General features: G+C 35.0%; 1 protein-coding gene across 1 annotated transcript in view; it reads left to right on the forward strand.

Annotated features, from left to right (window-relative positions):
- ZNF804B (zinc finger protein 804B) overlaps positions 1-23329 on the forward strand; it is a 514063-nt gene that overhangs the window by 122142 nt on the left and 368592 nt on the right. The window lies entirely within an intron of this gene.

The following is a 23329-nucleotide window of genomic DNA, read 5'->3' on the forward strand; positions in this document are numbered from 1 at the left end:
AGTGAAAATTTTAAAAATTACCTTTAGGAGAAAACATGGGACACAATAAGAGAGAGAGAAAGATAGAAATAGAGAGAGAGAGAGAAGCATTAGCTAAGAGCCACCATCAAATTTCAGTATGTATGAGAGTATCATGAGAAAGTTGTTTTAAATGATTATTTTTAGGCCCCACTGGTAATCCTGTCAGGGTGTATTTAGGAAACTCCAGGAATTATATCAACCGTATTTTGTGAAACATTGGAAAAGAATCTTCTTTCTCTGTCTTCCGTATAGTTAGAATTGGGCAGAGACTCGCTGTCTCCTCTTCTTGTATACACAATGAAACTAGATTTCCCGGACACCCTTATGTAATGCGTGGCTATCCAACTGAATTGTAGCCCACAGAATGTGAGCCAGATCAACTCTGGCTCATAATTCTTCAACACACTTGTCCAAGCTCTTTTTCCTTTGCAGGCTAGCTTACATGAAGTGACCAGCATGGTCACCTCAAAAGTTAACAAAACACGCACAGACATCTTCCTATCAGTCCGTGGCTTTCCACTTTCAGGGCACATACACATCACCTTCGGTGCTTATTATACCTACAGATTCTCAAATCGTACCACCTAAGATTCTGATTCATTAGATTGAGGGGAAGTGTTCCAGAATCTGCATTTTAAAAGTAACTGGGTGATTCTGATTTGTGTGATTGTGGGTCTACACTTTGAGAAACAGTGAGTGTGTGTATGTGTATGTTTAAGTAATAAGCAGTGTTCTTAATGCTCACGTTACCAACTATACATCACCTATGAAGCTGTATCTACATCTGTATCTATATATACATATATATTTACTTTAGAAGAAAGTAGCATTATAGATCATAGAAAAAGGAAATTGGATCTCAAGAAATCATTTAGCTCAGTTCAGATCATAATGAAAGCAGATGTCTAATCTTACTTTTTTTAGCTACTTTATCTCAAGCCAAATAATACTAACCATTCCCTTAAGGTACTATTTTATATCTCTGTAATGATTTCTTTTGATTTTTTTTTGAGTCTTCTCTCTCTTTTTTATCTCCTTTAGAAGACAAAGAGAGCAAAATACAACCCTGATAAATGTTAATAATGCACAGTATTATGGAAAAAAATAATTCTTAGGTTTTATTTCCAGATATATACTTTATTTATATATTTTAAACACAGAGGGTATTATTCAATTTCCTAAACATGTCAGAGATTTTCAAATGTGAAATGCATGTACCTTACTCATTTACATGCTTGACTTAAGTGAGTTAGTTTTGCATCTTTAAAAAAAATAACTTTCCATTTTTTTCTCTTTAAAGTGTAAAAAAAGGTACGATACTCTATACACCTAAATGAGCTTGATTTCCCTCTAGTGGTTCCTGTTTGCATGTTGAGGAATCATTATACATTCAGGCAAATGGCTTGGAATTTTATATAAATTCAATATTTGACATAGCCACTTATGTTTCATACCGTATGACAGATGCAGTAAAAGTATTTAGACGTGAAAACCTGCTTGCCCAGTATCATTCACCTAGTAAATTGTGTTGCAATTTAGAATTCGTTCGTATTCTTTTGTCTATAAAATATTAAAGCTTGTGCAAAAACCCTTTATAATTAACAGCTTTCTATAGATACTTCTTATTTTACTGTGAAACGACTTCTCATCACAATGCTACTGCCATGAACTGGAAGTTGCCCTGGTAGCAGTCTACAATTATGGATATTAGTCTTAACCATTGAATCAGCGTGCGCACATTTCCTTCCTAGAAGGATACTAATAATAATTTTCCCTTAATGCTTTTCCACTTTGAGCTCAAAATGCTCCTGAATGTATTACCACACTAAATCCTCCCATCAACCAATGCAAAAGAGAGAGAAAGCATTTTAATGCATATATAATTGTATCTCAACCTCAAATGCAGTGCTTCATTTCTAGTTATCCCATATTTGGTAATTCTTATTTTGAAGGAAATCCAGAGTTTATGTGCTTAGGATCCTCTCATCAATGTGAAAATAGTTGGGGATCATGTTACACTACCTGCCATTTTTTTCCCCTCGGGGCAGGGATTTTTGATTTGGGATAAAAATTGTCTTTTGGTTTTCTTCAACAGAGTATTGAACTGCTTCGAGTGAAGATCGGTAAATGAGAACACTAGCTTGCATATATTGTGTTAATTCATCTTTTCTCATAAAATAATACAGGTTTTTTTTCTGTGGCTGCTTCTGTTTCAGTGAGGTATTGATCTGATTTTGGTTGGACAATACAAAATTGCTGAAATCTGGTTAAAAGGAGAACCATATCAGATAATTCAGTACAAGCATATAACATTTCCTATTAGCGAATTTGTGTTTCTGCCTGAAATAGTCTATCTTTTCTAAGTTGACTATATTAAAAATGCAGGAGTACGAAAGGCAACTATGAGCAATTTTATAACATACCAGATATGGGCAACCTATTGAAAAGAATAAGTTTATTATGAATTATAGCTCTGTCTGCCTCTTTCAGAAATTAGATTTTTACTTTCCATAAGCTTTCACAAGATTACTTTCTAGAATATCTAAATTATTTTTTCATAGTTAAATCTGTAACATATAAAAGCCATTTAATCTGCATCTGCTTATACCTGATGAAACATTATAATGAAATTGGAAATTAATTCCCATATATTGTGTGAAAGAAAATGATGCATTATTAATTATATTAGCACTCAGGTCACTGAGAAAATAAAATGTTCTTTACTGAGTTTCCAAGTTAACCTTTTGCTCTGAAATTTATTACTGGAGAAAATACTTAAATGGAAAGTCTAAATTGAATATGTATGTTTCCTTTTCAGGAATTTGAGACATCTTATTAATTTTCCATCAACTGCAAATATATACATATCTTAAATTTGACCATAAAGTATTAAAAGAATTTAGAGGCTGGGTTAGTCCACAACAATAGAATGTATAGTTATAGGGTTGTTAACACAAATAAAGAAACAATTGTAACATGCATTTATTCCAAAAGTGCGGATGAAATCGGGGATGAAATGGTGAAGGTAGAGAGATCAGGGATGCCACTTTCCTCTGGAGTTTCTCTTTTTCAAGGGAAAGGGGATTTGTGAGCATGGGTTGCTGTCCATGTTATTCAGAAGCCCTGCTTGCTAACAAGTACCTGGTGCTCAGGCCCATTTGGTAAATTAACCAGAATATCCACCATTGCCTTCCTTATAAAAACCCAGATGTTAATGGGAATTGCTTTTTTTTTTTTGATAGTTGTATAAACTTTGCTTGAACTCCATTTAGTGCAGATCCCCGGGCCCCTCCACTCTCCTCCTATCTCTGAGAGCTTCCGAGAATCTTGAATTTTTCCAGGTCTCCTCTGACTAGAACTTTCTCCTTGTACTTATCTTGCCTCTTCTGGGACTTTTCTTTTGTTTCTGCTCCATGTAAATTCAGGAAGGGAATATAACTCCTTCATTTGAAGTGTCCCTACACGACTCCCATAAGACATGCTTTTGTATGGCGGTGTTATTAAATCTTGTTTTCACCATTGGGGGCCACTGCTGTCTTTCCATCGTATTTTTGATGTTTATTTATTTCTGAAAGAGAGACAGAGAAAGAAAAAGAGAGAGAGCGGGATTGGGGGTCGGGAGAAACAGAGAGAGAGAATCCCAAGCAGGCTCCATACTGTCAGCACTGAGCCCGAAGCCGGGCTGGAACTCATAAACCATGAGATTATGACCCAAGCCCATGCTGTATGCTTAACTGACTGAGCCACCCAGGTGTCCCTCAATGGCATTTTTCCTTTTGTGTCAATTGTCTTCCTTCCCCACCACGTATATTTAAAATCACAGTCTTCCTCTTCCTCTTGTCTTGCTGTACTTTGCTCACGTACCAATTTTCTCATTCTCATCAGATACATTTAGCTATTTATTTTCCTTCACAATCTATTTGATGAACCATAACTTTTGAACGCAGTGAAAGGTAGTTGGCCAGGCATAAGTCAGTCTGCTGCTCTGGAAAGAGATATTGCCTATCCCATAGCAGAAGAAGTCACTTTGATTAGTTTTGCCAAGTGGCATTAGTTCAATTACTTGAGTATGGCTCTCACTTCTACGTCCCTGAAATTTAGTGTATAAAATGGGCATTGTATCTGCTCTCATGGGTGTACTGTGCAGAGTGAGTGAACATATACTCAAACGAAGCCTGGCATGGTCCCTGGCACTTAAACATTGCTCACGTGAGTTTCCTTTCCTTTTCCTTCTGTACGTAACTCCTCTGCATCTGGCTTCTCCGTCCTCCTCTCCTGACTCTCATTTTGCTGCTCAATGGAGTTTTCACATGGTTGTCTGACTCACGAAAGCACAGATGTTATGCAGGAGCATGTTGTCCAAATATGTTGTCCGAATTTCTTAGAAGAGGCTTGAAGATCTCTCATACATAGATTCCCTTTTATTTACCCCTTTATTTACCTTTTTTCTTCCTGTTCGCGCAGCTTACCGTGTAGCCACAATGTAGTCCTCTGTTCTGAGAATGTGTTATTCATTTTCATGTCTGTGAGCTGCTGTTTCCACCATTCCTGCCTCTCTGCTCAGTCACCTACTCATCACCTACTAAGGGAACCTCCCAACTGTAGCTTTCCTTAACACCTAGGAGCATATCATTTGCTGCTTTGAGTTTCCAGAACTTAGCATATTGAGTTATTATTTACAGAGCTATCTGTATCTTTTTACACAAGCTCTTTCTGAAATATCTATACTAAGCTATGAAATATGTTTTAGTCATCCCTTTCCCTCAACATTGGACCTTGTCAAAAAAATGATGCTGTTGTCTCTATTATGATTACCTGGGACAAAAAGTAAGCCATGATTTAATAATGTTCCTGATAGGTGTTCCATGTGGGGCCCGTGATTCCCTCCACAGCACAGGCCTGAGGTGAATGCTGATCCTGTTTCTGGTGACTGCGCTTCCTTCTCATCATTGCTTTCCCACCTCAGGCAGCTCTAGAAGCTCCTGCTCATCCGGGCTCACTGGGCAAGAAACATCTGTAATTATGTCCTACAAAGTGGAAAAGATTCCAAGTATAATGTATTTATATATTATATATACATACGCATACCATATAATTGAGTGATAAAGCTACTGATGGTACCCAGTGGTTAATCCAGCCTTAAACCCGTCTCCTTGTCTCAAAGTCATTTGATTGGTTTATAAATGATAATGCTTACAATATCTAAGTGCTATGATACCAGTCAAAATACTCCAACTCTCCTTGCTATTGCCATTTCACCTCCCACCTAGACACTGAAAGTAAGATATGACACTAGCAGATCCTGAATCTGTCTCACCCTGATAGCTTTTTGCACACAGAATAAGCCTGGCCTGTATCAGCTGTGGGCCCCAACTCCGAGGGGCGCATTCCATAAATCCCTATTAGCACCATCATTCTACCACCCCTTAAAAAAGATGAGCTCTTTCTGAAAATCCCAACTGTGAATATTGATCAGCCTTATACATGTCCAGTTTGTGTTTTAAAGAGTATTAAAATAAACTCTGTATATGTTCATTGCAAAAAAGAGTACAGATTTAGTTCTACATCTTTCTCCTCACTACAATCTACCCATTGTACACACACACACACACACACACACACACACACACACAGAACACTGATACATTGATATGGTTAAGTTTTATATATACATATATATGCATATTTTTAGAAACACAGGAAAATACTATATACAAAGACATATATATCTGATATTTGCGATTTCAACAAAAAATATGGAAAATTTCAGTGCTGATGTATACCTATTGTCACATTTTCTTTACCAGTTTTATAGTAGCCCTATTGAAGAATATCTTATTAAAAATAACATTTTATTGTTTTGGCCATGCTGTGTGATTTTACTTATGAGATGTGTTATGGAGAGGTCCGTTGTTGATCCCTGTTCCTTGCTTTAGTTGGAGATAGAGAATGCTATTCATTAAAATTACTATTGTAAACTTTAAAAATTCAAATTTTACAGTGACAGTAGATTATTTGTAATATATTTTGAATTAGGAATAATTTTAGAAATTTTGCAATAACACTCTCATACAGATAGAAAAATATTCTTCACAAATAATTATATATTTTTGTCTCAACTTTTTTCCATATTATTTTCTTAATTTTAACATAAAGTTTTAAAATCATTGGTGTGTATGAGAGTAAATAAATTGTTTTTTGTATTCTTATAACTGAGAAGTTTAAATTCCATATTGCTCAAGTAATAACCTTTGCAAGTAAAATGCACACAACTGCCTTGCATTTTTTAGGTTAAACTATCAATCAATCAATGCAGTTAACTGAGGGAATAAACTTTTATATGTTTGCAACAGTTTTTTGTCAACTATTAGATTTTAACTTCTAATGATATGGAAATGTGTTAAATATTTCAATGATATATTTCAAAATTTATAATTTAACACAGTTTTTTAGTTGAATTTTTCTTTGTAAAAAACACAAGTATGAAGAAGCTATGGAGAACTTAAAGGAACTTGTAGAAACAAGTGTCTGATTTGTAGACGCCTATAAGCCAGAAGAGGAGACGAAGAACATATACAAGTTACAAAAAAGTGTTATTAGACATTTTTCTCTTAATGTATTCCAGTTAAGTACTGACAGTAATACATTTTATTGCTGTAAGTTTTTCCATTTCACTTATTAAAGTCCACAACTGAGAAAATAACTATCATATTCAATATAAAATTAACTGTTCTTTAATACTTGTGAAAGGTCCATTTGGACAATAGGTAAATAGGTAGACAGGTAGATCAATCGATCGATGTAGATCCTGCTTATTTTAGGGACTTGCTAATAATAAATTTATCTAACTTTTCATGCTCTTTTCCTATTTTAAAGCAATCATCAGAAGGTTCCATCCCTTGTCCATATTGAATTAGCTTCGTGTAAGAATGCCTACAATGAATGTAATTTCAAACGCTAGGATGGACATTGAAAATGGAAATTAGAAACAGTTATGTATTACTGTTTCTGCCACTCAAGAAAACTATTGGATGCTGTTGTTGGTTGTTCTTCAAGGGGTCTCATCATATAAAGATCCATATTACACATAGATTTTCAGGTAAATGCCAAGAAGAACAAGTGTCTGAGTACTTTTCCTTGTTATGTTTCTTGATTGCCATTACCCTTTGATGACCACACTTTTAAGTTGCATTCTATTAAGTTGAACACCCTACTTTGATATGTATTCTTTGTGTCCGTTTCTAGTTTGGTAATTTACTTTCTACAATGCAGTTTTGATATTTTAGAGCTATATTAATGATTACATACTGTATAGTATGAAAGTATTTTGATTAATGATCAAAATATTATTGTATTAATGATTACATACTTTATATTATAGTTTACATACTTTTTGAAAACTAGAAGTAGAAAAGGTATATATTTAACACATACATCTAATTATTTTAAAACTAATTTTAAAGAGGTTTATATGCAATAATGTGTTCATCATTTCAAAAATTAAATTTAAGAAGAACACAATAAAGCAATATGGATTACAAATATTCAGCTTAGTCCATTTCCTATAAGCATATTCCAAAATGGTATGTGCGGTATTTTGAAACAGACTTTAAAATTTTTGGCATACGTGGTGAGAAAGCAGCTATATTCCTCAGAGGTCAGATACTATAAACAGTGATCCATATGGAAAGCAAATGCTGGAACTGGCATTTACCCTGGCGTTTATCTTTGATAGTTGCTGACCTCGATTCTGGAATGTAATGACCAAAGTGCTCTAGAGATATGAAGCAAAACCTGGAACCCAAGCAAATAGGTCAAATCTGAAATCACCATCAAAACTCCATGTAAAGGGCAACATCTGCAAACAAACTAGTTAAAAAACCGGTCTGACAAGGAAAACAAAGAGAGAAGTAGAAAAAAGTTTCCCTTAAGAATTTCTGACCATAATCCTACATTTAAACAAATGTGGGGCTAAAAGTCACAACACCTATATAATTCAAAAAAAAATATTCTATTTTAATTGATCCCAAATTAGTGTTCCCACTAATGGGTGTTGCCAGGAACAAAGTGACAAAGAGAGAGAAGATGTGAAAGTTTAAGAAACATATAGAGAGAAGAGATAACAATTCAGAGGGAGGCTAGAGAAACAGTTAATATTAAAGAAAATAATGGCTCAGACTTTGCAGAATTGATGAACGATGTTAATTTATCATTATAGGAAATCCAATGAACATTGACAAGGATAAATTTTTTCAAGAGGTCTACAATGAGACAAAAGGTAGTGAGGCTATAGAACTTTTAAAAAGATTCAGAGAAAAAAGATGTTACATGCAAATGATTGACACGTAGAATGACAATGACTTTCCAACAAAAATGTTGGAAGACAGAAGATAATAGTATCGATAAGATAAAATTGCTAGTAAGCTAGAGGTATTACTTCCAGCAAAACTACGTTTTCATGAATGAAAGTAATACTATCTTTACATACAGAGGCAAACTATTTATAAATAAATCTAAAACACTAACACTTCCTAAAGCACTACATAAATGTCTGTATCTCAAGAATAAAATTACCTGTGAAGAAAGAATTAAGAATCTAGAAAAAAATAGAGATCAAGGAATATTTGGGGAAAAAAATATGTAAATCTAAACACTATCAAACAATAATACCAATGAAAGCATTTAAGTTATTAAGAAGGTGGTTGGATATAACACATTAGGACATTTTGTTGACTTATATATGTTAAATTTACACATTAAAATATTTTGGGTAAATATCAAAAACAGTAAATCATTGAATAACTACAAAACTTAGTAAAAGGAAGAAATGGAATAGAACTGACCAGAGTAGGCCAGAATTAAAAAAAAAAAATCAACTTAGATACATGAGGACAAATATAAAGCTAAAAATGATAACACATTTGTACTCAACTGAATCAGGGATTTCAGTAATGGTAAAAGTAATGCATTTTTCAGATAAAAATCAGAGGTTAACAGATTGGATTAAAAAGACCCATGAATGTTGTCACACAAACGATACATAAGGACATGTAAAGTTTGAATAAACATGTGGAAAATGATATGATAGTCAAATAACAAAGTAAAATGGGTGTAGCTGTTACAATATCAGGAAAAATTGACTTCAACTGCAACCTTAGTTAGGAATTAATACATATTGATTAAAATTATGTTCCACTGGGAAGAGAGAATTACAAATGTGTATGCCATAATATAGCAGCCTCAACAGAGTAAAGCAAAATGGATATAGCTATCATCAGTGGGGAGAATAGAATTAATAAACATTATCTAGATTATAACATATGATTTTATATCATTAAATATTAAATAATAAATATTGAGGGCACTGTTGTGGGTGGTAGGGATACACTGGCAAATAACACAGTGTCTGATTTTGCGTAGCCTGTATTCTGTTGGAGAGCAGGGGGATAACTTAGTTAATGAGAACTGAGAAAAGTTGAAAAGGTACTAAGCACACAAAAGGTCACTATATCTAGAAGTAAATCTACATGTACATGACTTGCATGGAAATATTATGTGTCATGAATATGTGGAGAACCAGAAACAACTCAAATGCCCTCAATAACAATAGGCTAGATAATTTTTATGCATAGGAACTTTATACAGTGGGATAATATGGAATGATGAAAAGGAAGGACCTACAATTGTATGTACCAACTTACATGACTCTGCAAAATATATTTAAATAAAAAAAGAAGTCACAGAGGTTATACACAACATGGTCCCATTTATAACATTTTGAGAAGCAGCAACTAAATCTTAAATCGTTAATTATACATCCTGTAAATGTATGCATTTTCATTCTACAAAACTGTATGAAAATCTATATTCCTGTCAGAATTGCTGAAATCCAAAAATCTGACCATATCAGTTGCTACTGAAGATGTGGAACAACATGAACTCACATTCATAGCTGGTGGAAATACAAAAGAAAAATGGTACAGCCAATTTGGAAGCTAGTTTGGCATTTTCTTACAGACTAAACCTAGTCTGACCACACGATCCAGCTGCCATGTTCCTAAATAATCACCTGATTGATTTGAGAACTTATATTGATACAAAATCTACAGGCAGATATTTACAACAGTTTTGTTTATAATTGCCTCAAACTGGAGGCAACCAAGATTGTCTTTGAATAGGTAAATGAATAAACAAACTGTGGTTCATTGATATGATATTCAGTGATAAAAAGAAATGGGGGTGCCTGGGCGGCACAGTAGGTTAAGCATCCAGCTCTTGATTTCAGCCCAGGTCATGATTTCATGGGTTCTTGAGTTCGGGCCCCACATTGGGCTCTGTGCTGACAGTGTGGAGCCTGCTTGGGATTCTCTGTCTCCCTCTCTGTCTGCCCCTCCCCTGTTCATGCTCTCTCTCTCTCTCAAAAATAAATGAATACAATTAAAAAGAAAAAGAAGTGAGCTGTCAAGCCACAAAAAGACATGGAAAAATCTTAAACGCACAATGCTAAGTGAAAGTGGCTAGTCGATACCACTAGATGACATCCTGGAAGAGGTGAAGTTATAGAGACAGGAAATGGGTTGTTGGGTTGGGGAAGCCAGGAGAGATGAATAGGTGGAACACAGGGAATTTTTTTGGGGGGGTTGCAAACCTATTCTGGATGATACTGAACTGCTGTATATGTGCCTCTGATGCATTTTTAAAACACTTCTAAAACTAGGTGGCACCGTGAACCTTAATGTATACACATTTAAAAGTTAATTAGGAGATCACAGTGTCCATGATGGAATGCAGAATGACAGAAGAATCTAACTGGTGGCAGTTGTTAAGGTTTGTTTTTACTTTTTAAAACTCATGTAAGTAACATAGGAAATTGGTGGAGACTTAATACTAAATATTTATAAAACAACTATACATAAATACTATCCTATAGTTGATAAAGTTATTTCCCAAGGGAGTTTAGGTTAACAATTCCAGAATCATGATACTTCTGTGTGGGGATTGAACAGTTAAATGAGTAGTTGGCAGATGGTGGGAGGCAGATTTCTCACTGTTGAGGTGGGAAGTTACAGATAAGAAAGGAGGAAGGCCAAAATGAACATGGTGCTAAAGGATTAGAGTTAGAGACTTCAGTGTGATTTCATGTTTAGCTTGCTATGGATACAGAAGCATATGCATGGAAATGTTTATAGACGTGTGTTAGTGTACATATATAATTTCCTAGCTCTGTCTTCTGAAATGACTTAGAAGCAGGGACATCCTGTTAATAAAGAGCATATTCAGCACCAGAATCTTGGTGGCTAATATTATTCACCAGCAAGAGAAACTAGAGCTCGTTGAAGAAATGCCTGATTCTAGGGCTAGGGCTGGGAATGTAGAAGAGCCTAGAGCATCTTGTAGTGCTAAGAAGTAAGGAAGTGCTCAATGAACAAGACAATGGGATGTGTCAAAGGGATACAGGAGGCAAGTGGAAGAGCTCCCAGTGGTTAGAGCTGAAACAATGTGAGCAATAAAATAGCCTATATTGGATTGTAATCAAATTTATCAAATGAATATCCAGAATCCATACTGATATAAATGATTGAACAATTAAATACATGGGGAGAATAGACAAATTTCCCATGCTGAAGAAATCTAAATAATTTTTGTAGATACTTACTTGTCAAAAAGATAGATCATAATTTCCTATTTCTTGTATGTGGGCTGCATATGGCAATTTCATTCCAAAGAGTAGAGCATTTGAAGTGCAGAGGTAGAGAGAGTACAGTGGAGAAACCTGGCAGACTCTGCCCCAGCCAGGTGATTAAGCTTAACGTCATATGATGTGCTAAAATGGCACTATCTGTGGTCTTTTCCCCCCACATCCACTACTCCACTTAACCATGAAAAAAACATCTGAGGAAATCTAAATAAAATATGGCATTTAGTTCAAAATAATGATCAAGATTGGCTTCTTAGTTGTGTCTAACAGACTTATGTAAGATGCTAATATAATATGGGAAAATGGGTGTGGGGTAGATGGGAACACTGTGCTACTTTTGCAACTTTTCTGTAAATGCAAACTATTCTCAAATAAAAAGCTTATTAAAATTGCACAGAAAAATCAAAGAAATATTGAAACCAAAATTCAGGATAGCGATTACCTGAGGAACAAGGCACCTAGGGGACTTCACAAAGATTTGTAATATTTTGTATTTTATTTAGTGGATGCTATTTCTATTTGTATTATTTTTAATATTCATGTATAGGTCACATAACATTTTGTATGCATATTTGACAACTTTTAAAAAAGTAACAATTATCTGAAGAGAAATGGCACTGAGATTGAAGACATTTTAAGGGGTAGGCTAATCACAGAGGTTTTTCTGGGAGGCAATACTTACTCAGTTGGCCAGCACATTTAACTGGAATGCTATAGCTATAATCAATTTGGATTTGAAGATGGAGTATGAAACTGCAATTACGTGTTTTGCCCAGTACTCTTCTGAGAGGAAAGTTAGAAAGGTCACCCTTCAGATGTGAGAAATTTATTTGGCAGTGCATTTAAAAGAGTATGCTCTGAGAATTATGCATATTAATTCTCTTCGTAAAAGCAAATAATGCTTACAGGGTTTATAATAGCTACGTTTTATTTATGCCTATTATCAGCTCAATCGCAAGTTGACTGCTTTCCAACTCCTGTCAAGGGCTGAACATCGAGAATTGATAATTAAGAGAGATGTTCAATAAACTTTCATTGCTGTTGTTAGTATTAATATTATTATTAATCTTATATTCACCCAGCCACTGTGCATACATTGTGGTAGGATGGTTAGTGCCCCTTTTGAGATTTTCCATGCACTCATTCTCAGAATCTGTGAGTATTTTGCCTTATACTGCATAAGAGACTGCAGATGAGATGTAGTTCAGGATCTTAAAATGGGGATATCATCCTGGATTATATAGGTGGACCAAATGTAATCACCTGAATCCTCATAAGAGGGATGCAAAATGAGACCGAGTTAGAAAAAAAGAAGTGACAGTAGAATCAGTGGTTAATGTTGTACTTTGAAGATTGAGGAAGGGTCCATGAATGCAGGGATACAGGCAGCTTCTGTAAGCTGATAAAGTAACTTATCAAGGTAATTGATTCTCTCCTAAAGCTTCCGGAAGGAACACAGCTCTGCTGACACTGATTTGGAGCTTCTGATACAGAGAAATTTAAGGGAATGTATTTATGCTGTTTTACATCAATAAGTTTCTGGTAATTTGTTACAAAGGACAATAGGGAACTAATACATTATGCCGTGAAACCCCACCAGAACTCTGTAGCTTTTTAATTAATTAATTAATTCATTTATATTGAGGTATAATTGACATACATTATATTAGTTTTAGCTCTACCATGTAATGATTTGACCTTGTATATACTGCAAAATTATCATCACAATAAATCTAGTCATCACCTATCACCATAAAAAGTTACCAAAAGAATTTCTTTTCTTGGGCTGAGAACTGTCAAGATCCACTTTCCTGTCAGCCTTTCAAATATGCACAATACCATGCACACCGTACTGCACACCGCACCCCCCACGACCTATTCATTTCACAACTAGAAGTGTGTGCCTCCCGACCGCCTTCTCCCACTCCTCCTCTGCCTGCTCCCGCAACCACCACTTGGTTCTCTGTATCCACAGGTTTAGTTTGTTTTGTTGTGTTTCTTGGTTCGTTTTGTTTTGTTAGATTCTGCATGTGAGATAATTACATGGTAATAATTACATGGTATTTGTCTTTCTCTGACTTACTTCACTTAGCATAATACCCTCCAGGTCCATCCATGTCCTTCCTAATGGCAAGATTTACTTATTTTTGTGTCTGAGTACTATTCTGCTATGTGTGTATGTGTGTATATATATTTATGTAAATATGTATATTATGTATACATATTTAATATATGTATATCTGTATAAATATAATATAAATAATATAAAATATATAAAATAATACAATACAATGTAATGATTCAACAGTTCTGTGCATTTCTCATTGCTCATCAAAATAAGTATACTCTTAATCCCCTTTATCTACTTCATCCATTCCCCCTCACCTCCCTTTTAGCAACTACCAGTTTGTTCTCTATATTTAAGAGTCTCTTTGTTTGTTTGTCTCTTTTTTTGTTCTTTCATTTGTTTTGTTTCTTAAGTTCCACACATGAGTGTAATCATATGGTATTTTTATTTCTCTCACTGTCTTATTTCACTTGGCATAATACCCTCTAGATCTATCCACACTGTTGCAAGTGGCAAGAATTCATGCTATTTTATGGCTGAGTAGTGTGTGTGTGTGTCTGTGTGTGTGTGTGTGTCTGTGTGTCTCACATCTTCTTTATTCATCCACTGGGGGACACTTAGGTTGTGTCCATGTCTTGGCTGTTACAAATAATGCTGAAGTGAACAGGAAGGGGCGTATATCTTTTCAAATTAGTATTTTCATTTTTTTGATAAATACTCCTAAGTGGAATTGCTGGATCATATGTTAATTCTATTTATGATTTTTTGAGGAATCTTCATCCTGTTTTCCGTAGTGCCCACATCAATTTTCATTTCACAAACTACACGAGGATCCCTTTTCTCTGTATCCTTGCCAACCTCTCTTTTTGATACTAGCTATTCTGACAGGTGTGAGGTGATACTATAGTTTTGATTTGCATTTCCCGAATAATTACTGACATTGAGCTTCTTTTCATGTACCGGTTAGCCACCTGTATGTCTTCTTTGGAAAAATGCCTATTCAGATTCTCTGCCTATTTTTTAGTCAAATTTTTTTATTATTGAGTTGTATGAATTTTTTGTATATTTTGGATATTAACCCCTAATTGCACATATATTTTGCAAATATTTTCTTCCATTCAGTAAGTTTCTTTTTCATTTGTTATAAATTAATTGACCATGTAGTGTGGGTTTATTTCTGGGCTCTCTATTCTGTTCTATTCATCCATTTATCTGTTTTTATGCCAATACCATACTGTTTTGATTACTATACCTTTGTGATATAGTTTGAAATCAAGGAGTGTGATGCCTCTAGGTTTTCTCTTCTTTCTCAAGACTGGTTTGGCTATTAGGGATCTTTTGTGGTTCCATACAAATTTTAGGCATGTTTGTTCTATTTCTGTGAAAAATGTCATTGGGATTTTGATAGAGATTGCATTGCATTTCTAGATGGCTTTGGGTAGTATGGACATTATAGCAATGTTACTACCTCCTCTCTATTAACATGGAATATCTTTCCACTTATCTGTGTCTTCTCCAATTTCTTTTATCAGTGTCTTATATCTCTCAGAGTACAGAAAATGAAATTAATAAAAAAAATCCTATTTACAATTGCATCAAAAAGAATAAAATACCTACGGGTAAATTTAACCAGGGAGGCAAAAGAATTCTTTAAATTGGGACTCCGATTCCTCAATTTATAGGTAATGATGTAGAGTCTTAGCACAATTAAGGAATATATTCAGCTTCTCTGTTAGTGAGTGACAACGCGGAGGTCTCATTCCAGGTTCATTTTCCTCTAAAGTCTAGACTCATTCAAGTCTATCACCTCTGCTGCAGCCACTGGCCCTGGAGCTAAGCTGCCTCTCTTGGAATCCTCCCTTAACAATTCCTAGGCAAAGCTGCCTAACTTCTTGGGAAGGAAACACACTCCCTTTTGCCTAGGATTCCTTACCCACAAATGGGTAGATTAACAGTACTTAACCCATAGTTTTGTCATGAGAAGTAAATGAATTGGGCTATTTGGCAGTACATCTCCAGATCCACCTAAACAGCCTGAAGGCCTTTTAAAAAACCAAATATGTTCAAAATTTTGAACTCAACTTTATTGAACTTTTGAATTCAAATTTAATTTATTATCCAAACTCTGAAATCTGCCCCACCTCCTATATTGCTTCTAATTCTTATAGCTTCACCATCCACCTGACACTTTCTACCCCCTCTCTTCTCCTTCAACCCCCAGCTAGAAACCTGGGGAAACATGACTTTCCTTTCTGTTGTATACATATCCTGGAAACCTAATAATTCACATGTAAAATTCTTCACTTGGAATCCAAATATGGGCATCGCATCTCATTTATATTGTCACTGTCTTCCCCACTCCCCTCCCCCACAATCCAGAAGCTTCTCCTACCATTATTAAAAGTATTTCCGATAATCTCCCTCTTTAGGCCTTACCTTTCCTTAGGATTTTTTTTTTTTATTACAGAAACTGGTTTAGAAAGACTCACTTTTTCTTCTAAATGCTAGATGTGACTTCTGACTACCTGTGATGTTGCTGCTAAAGAGGGGCCTAGGTGCTTGTTTACTTGTGTTCTCTGTGCTTGTTTACATTGGTGTCATTGCTGACCCAGGTCTCAGTACAGTCCATAGGAGCCTGTGGGTTCCTGCTCCATGGTTGTGGTCCCTTGGTTCACTCATTACGCTCAGATGTTGTTTCCTAGAAACCTACATACAGGCCAAGGTGCTGAGTTCTGAACGCATGCAGTCTTAACCAGAGTCTTTTCCAGAAGCAACCAAACCTCAACTCTTAAATTCCAGTTCTGACCCCAAGTCGACAACTCAGATATACATCCCTACCACCCAGCTTATGGTGAATTCCATTTTAGGGACCTTTTCTTTTCTTCAGACACCAACCTTGTCTGCAGTGACATAGCTTTTGATATTTGAGCAGTGTGAGAGGGAGAGATCAATATTTTGTTCTTAAAACAAGTTTTATTCCTGGAAAGATTGGGTTCTTCATACATAGTATCTTAAATTTTTTTCTCACACTTCCATGCACATCAAGAATATTGGAAAGGAACAGCTAAAATAAATAGAATAACTGATCCTAGTAGAATTTTCCAAGGACAGTCATTACCTTGTCACCTTATGTAACCTCGTATAATAAGAAAAATCTGCTTCCTGAATATATTCATATCCATATGTGGACAAGACAGTTGACAATGAGGAACTGTGCCTCATTGGCATTCTATCTTAACTTGTGTCTTGATTGCATAACTTAGAGCTCTCTTTCTCAGCTGACTTTCCCTGCGCCTCTTCGGCATGAGTTTTCATCCAAGTCTACATCCAAGTCACCTGAGACACTGCCTCAGCATGTAACCACTTTTCTTGCCTCTTGACTCTCCTCTTTTCATCTGTCCACTACTTTGACAGTTCTTTTCAAAACAAACAGAATCATTATTGGCTCTTCTGCTTAAATTTTTAAAAAAGTTTTCGTTACTAATGGGATCAATTTCATGTTAATTCAACAAACTTCAATATAAAGTCATCTGGAAGTGGGCTATAGGTTGCTTTCCAGTGTGAACTCCCAGTACTACCATCCTCATTTATCCAAATCTAGTTCTGTGTCCATAAAATCCATTGGTCCAAAGTATGTGCATTCCAGTAAACATGTTTTCTAAAAGGAGAAAAAAATACAAATCCTTACCTTCCACATTGCTAGCTTACATAGTTTATGTAATTTAATTAACATATGGCTTTCATATGCATTCAGATTGAAACACTGAGTTTTATGGGACAAAAAGTATTATGAATCTGGCTTTTCTCAAAATTCAAATTTCAGGGATAGTTGAATGAAACAATAAGCTTATTTTCTAAGGCTATATTTAAAATTGTAGGTTGGGAGTTCCAATTTCTTTTGAGACCACAGCAAGATACAGGTTTTAAAAACTGATCTGAGAGCAACAGAATTAGTACACTCACTTTACATGTAAAGGTTTGGATTTCTTTTTTGATTTATGAGATGAAACATCGAGATTATAAGTAAACAAAGATGTATCCTGAATAGATTTATTATACTATCAAAGGTAGTTTAGGAAATAACTCAGAGTGTCTTCCCTGTGGAATTATTTATTCACCCAAGTAACAATATATGGATTTTAAAGAACTGGTTGTTATATTCTTCAGTGAGAAGGGAATTAACCCAAAACAATTCATTAAAAATAAGTTAAAATAAAATATATCCTCAGAGTAAAGGTGGCACTAATTAATTGAGCTTTGTCTCTCTTATGAAATATTTATGTCCATCATAGGCTCTAAGTATCTCAGACAGAAAACTGTTTTCTGGTGAAATATAGGCTATTTAAATGCTAGTAACGTCAATAAGAAAAATAAAGTCATTCATGCTAAGATTAGTGAATATGTAGATTTTTACTACACATGAAAATGTATTGTGTTGCTCCATGTTGAGGACGCTTTGTTGGGACAATAAATGGAAAAATATAGGTATTAATGTTTTCATTGCCCACAGGAATAAGATCAGGTACTATTATTCTTAAGTGAAAAATTCATATAACAAAACTGTATTTTAACTTTAAGATTCTAGTCATTCCCTCTTTACCAGAATTTTTAGGTGATCAACAAATAAGTAGAAAATTGTCCAACTACAAATAATAATTTAGCTAGGCTGCCTTGCTTACCCTCTGATGGTGGTATCCATAGACAGAACATGATCAAATAGCCCACAGCAGTGAGAAGGAAAACCAGATGCAAAGAAGCTGGCTGGATAATTATATGTTCGATAATCAAACCTGAACTTAAGTTATGGTAGACCAGAATGCCAAATAAAAATTTGAATAAACATGTGAAGAATGTGTAGTTTTAATATATCAATCTTATTTTAGAACTATGGCCAGAGAAGCCAGTATAGTTATGGAAAACACTGTGGTATTTGGTGAATTCAGATAGCACACCGGGGCAAAATAAGACTGACAGCAAGGGCATTGTGGTTTTTATTTTATCAGACCATTTGCATATATTTTGCATCTCTGCTTTCACCTTATCTGATTGCTTTGTCTAATTCTGCTCCTATATTGCTAAAAATACTGGTCCTGCCCCCCTTCTCCCCACCACATCCCAGTGAAGCCTGCTTTGAATTTTCTAAGTTTGTTGTTAGCTCACTAGTGCATATCTTGACAGATCATGTTGGAATTTTGAGCTCATCTTTACATCCCTCATGTCTTGTACGATCTGGACATTCAGACTTTCAAGAAATGTGCAAGCATTTGTTGAATGCAGGAATAAATAAATATTCTTAGAGATAAACAAGTAGAGAAAATCTGTGCTCTTAGCGGCATTCCAAGATAGACATGAAGAGGCTTATTAGGTGTAGGAAAAAAAGGGTTTCACTCCCTGTATAACACCCTCTGAGCAGGCTGGATACTCTCTGGTGGCAGCAGGAAACAGGGAGAGTGACAGATTGTGGCTACAATCACTAGCAACACAAACTGGCAGACAGAAACCACCTAGAATGAGCCTTGCTGTCTCTCAGCCCAGGGGTTTCTTGATACAGGTGTCTGGACAAGGACTGTCATTGATGTGGATCTATGAGCACCTGGTTTATTCACCATAGTCCTCACTGAGTCACAGGAGAAATGACATACCAAGTAGTGCAGAAACTCAAGGCTCCATGCACACCTTCCCTGAAGAATTCTAATTATTGCTCTTTCCAGCAGTTCTTCCCAAATCCTACTCTGTATTCCCCTTTCTGGCAAACAAGTACCTCTGAAAAATATATAATGTTATGGGCTCAGTTCTATATCTTTCTATGAACAAAACACAAAAATAAATATGCTAGTAAGTAACAGCCATGATCACAGAGCACCTCTTACCTGGCATATTCTTACACACATTAGCTTAAGAAAGTATTTCAATTCTCTTTTTAGTCCTACTTGTTACTCTTTTCAATATGTTGGTTTAATCCTTAAAATTTAATACCTTCCATAATTTGTTGATTTTGTAATAAACTACAAAGAATTATTAACATATTCCATACAAAGTCGTATAAATTCTACTACATATTTAGTACATAGTATACAAGACTGTTTATTTTGTCTGAGACGGCTAGTAAGAATACATTGTATATTTCAAATGATACATATTCCTACCTTCATATATAATATGAATACCTTCATACATATATGTATATATATATACACACATATATATGTGTTTATGTATATGTATACTGTGTAATTGAAATAACTTTCAAGTAATATTTAACTGATATATAATAAAATAAAGCCAAAGTTAATATAAAATTGTTTTTATCATTTAACTACAATATAGAATATGTACATATTTAAATAATTAAAAATACTTCTCTGAGCCACTAAATTGATTTTGTGACCATCTAGTAGGTGATGGGTTGTAGTTTACAAAAACAGTGCATTAAAATGGAAATACTGCACGTTGCTACCCAGTTTTTATGAAACCAATAAAAAGCAGTTATTTCTTCCCTTTTATAATATGTTCATTTAATAATAAGTAAATTGGAAAGAATTAAATGATAGTGGACCCATTTATTATGTTAATTGTCTTTTTGTGTTTTGGCTAAGACTAAACTAGTTCAGTGAATAGCCATGTATCCAGTAAAAAAATTAGTATGTGTGTGTTAAACATTCTCAAAATTAATTTTATTTTGAAACCATTCATGTTTGTTAAGTTTGGTTGATTTTATGCATATGTTTCAATTGTTACAACTTGATTTCATGTAATAGACATAATGTTAGTTATCACTTTTTCACTCTGAAACTAAGCTCACTTAGATCTACAGATAAAAATTCTTCTCCTTCAAGAAATTTGATAATTTTTATCCATATTTGTATGTATTGGCTATTAATGACTCATACCCCTACTGAGGAATAATATAGCTAATGTGTACCTATACCTGAAGAATAAGAGATATTTTTATCCTACCAGTAAAGAACTGAAAAAATATTTTTAAAAACAAAGGTGAAAGGAGAGAAATCTACAAGACCATGTGTTACCTGCAAGAGGACATCAAAAGCAGAGATTTAATAACAGGTAGAAGGAGTGGAGAGAAAAGAAATCAGAAGAGGTCTTCTGGTCCTGTGGACCATCTAGAATTCCTTGCTCTTTGAAAGGTTTGCTCTTAGTAGTTGAGCCAACTAACTCAATCCAAAGGCATTTGGCTGCTTTACAGACTGAAACCTGGATTGTTTCACTCAAGTTCTTTCTTATCTGTAGGAAGAAAGGGAAAAGTAAAAGGGAGATTTTGAACAGGGAAGAAAAATACCATGGGAAGCAAGGACTGGAATAGGAAAAAGCAGAAAGGTAGATGGTGAAAGTTGAGACACAGAAGGCAGAAAACAAAGAAGGACATTTGACTTAGAATTTGAAAGCAATTACAGTATCTGAGCAAACTCTATTCACATTGTACATGGAATTCTAAAAGCTCTTGTGCAAATTGACTCCCTGGGATACAGAGGACACTGTCCTGGACTTAGTGATAGGCCTGGAAGTGAGTCTAGCTGTGTAACCTCAAGTAAGTTAGCCAATATAGTGGACTCCTATAAAGGGAGGTTAAAAATACTCAGCATGTGCTTTTGATGCAAATTCTATGCAGATCTACATCAGTAGGCATGTCATGCCCTCGTAAATGTGAGTCCTTCCTTCTCTCGGGGGAGTGTTATTAAATATTTTGGCATATTGGAATGGACTCATAAATTGCCATTTTTATAGTCTGTTAATAGAACTCATTCACGTATGTATGGCTGATGGAATGTTCTAGCTAAATGTTACTTAGATAACATGGGTAACAGCAGTTGTCTCAATCATGTGCTCAACCTTGACTACTTATTTTTACCCCAATAGAGCATAGTGTGCAGGTGGGTTAGAATTCCACTGAAATTCAAAACTAAGTAAGAACAAGCAGAGTAATTTTCCTCTTATTAATGGTTAACATTTTAACTCTTCCTCTACTGAGCTGTAAAAATGCATTGCTGGTATCATGCATGGAGTGAAATTTGCTATCAGAAAACCTGTTACCAGGCAATAATATAATTTTGTAAGTTTTTGAAAAGTGTGAAATAGCAGCCTTAGAACCGTAGGTTCTGAGCTCCTGACTGTAGGGCTATACAGAGCCATGATACTCTTGTTCAACTTAACTATGTAACTATGAGGACATGTATATGCAGAAGAGTGATATCTGGGAATGGCAGGAGAAGGATAAAAAAAGACACTGAAAAAGTTGCCTTCCTTCATAGCATTTTGTCCTCCTATTTCCTCCATTTCTCCTACACAACCGGAGCATTCATTCCAATCTGTGTGCTGAAACTGTTTTTTTCTTATGCCACAAATGGATTTTGTCCCTGATTTAAATAAAATGAAAAAAAAATGCCCTATGAGAAGATGATATTTTACTTTATTATTTTTAAATGTTTACCTATTTATTTTGAGACAGAGAGATAACATAAGCAGGGGGAAGGCCAGAGAGAGAGAGAGAGAGAGTATCCCAGGCAGGCTCCATACTGTCAGTACAGAGCCTGACGTTTAGTACAGAGTCTGATGCAGGGCTCAAACTCATGAACCATAAGATCATGACCTTAGCCAAAATCATAACTCTTAACCCAGGCTCCTAGGGAAGATGGTATTTTAAATCATATCAGTCACTTACTTCTGAGAGTAAGGAAATAAATCCGATGCCTTCATGATAGCCAAGCTCAAAGGGAAAGTGGCCAGAACATAAGAAGGTAGAATCCTAGTAGGGTGTAGTACAACAAAGAGAAGAAAATGATGCAGAACAGGGAGACTTGGTGGGAGGTGGGGAGTATTGTGTCATTGAGACAAATTCAAATGAGTACAGCTGATCTCTAAAAATATACCACTCTAATAATGAAATATATATGTAATCCACATGTATTTCATATACAGTTGACCTTTGGACAACACGGGGATTAGGGACGTCAACCGCCCTTTCCCCCACCATGGTAAAGATTTTACATATAACTTTGTTTTCCCATAAATGTGGCTAGTACCATACTGTTGCCCGGAAGCCTTAGTGATAACATAAATAGTCAACACAAATTTTTATGTGATATGTATTATACACCATACTCTTACAATAAAATAAGCTAGAAAAAAAGAGAAAATATTGTTGAGAAAACTATAAGGAAGATATATTTACAATATTGCATCATATTTATATAAAAAAAATCTGTGTGCAAGTAGACCTGCTCAGTTCAAACCATGGTGTTCAAGGGGCAACTGTATATGAAATATACATAATCTAAATTCTACAATAGGAGGGATTAAAAATTAGTATATTGCATCATATAGGGATTTGATATAAGAAAAATTTAATGTGACAAATTTACAGTGATGAGGATGTTGGAAAAAAATAAACATTTAAGGTGCTAACAACTTTGGTTGTTTGTTCTGCTACAGTCTATTCTCATGGAAGCAGATTATTACCTAAAAATGAATGTCAAGGGGTGCCTGGGTGGCTCAGTCAGTTAAGCAGTTAAGCATCCGATTTCTGC

The sequence above is a fragment of the Panthera pardus genome, unplaced genomic scaffold (genome assembly GCF_024362965.1).
Source record: "Panthera pardus isolate Hobbes unplaced genomic scaffold, ASM2436296v1 HiC_scaffold_8, whole genome shotgun sequence".
Taxonomy (NCBI): Eukaryota; Metazoa; Chordata; class Mammalia; order Carnivora; family Felidae; genus Panthera; species Panthera pardus.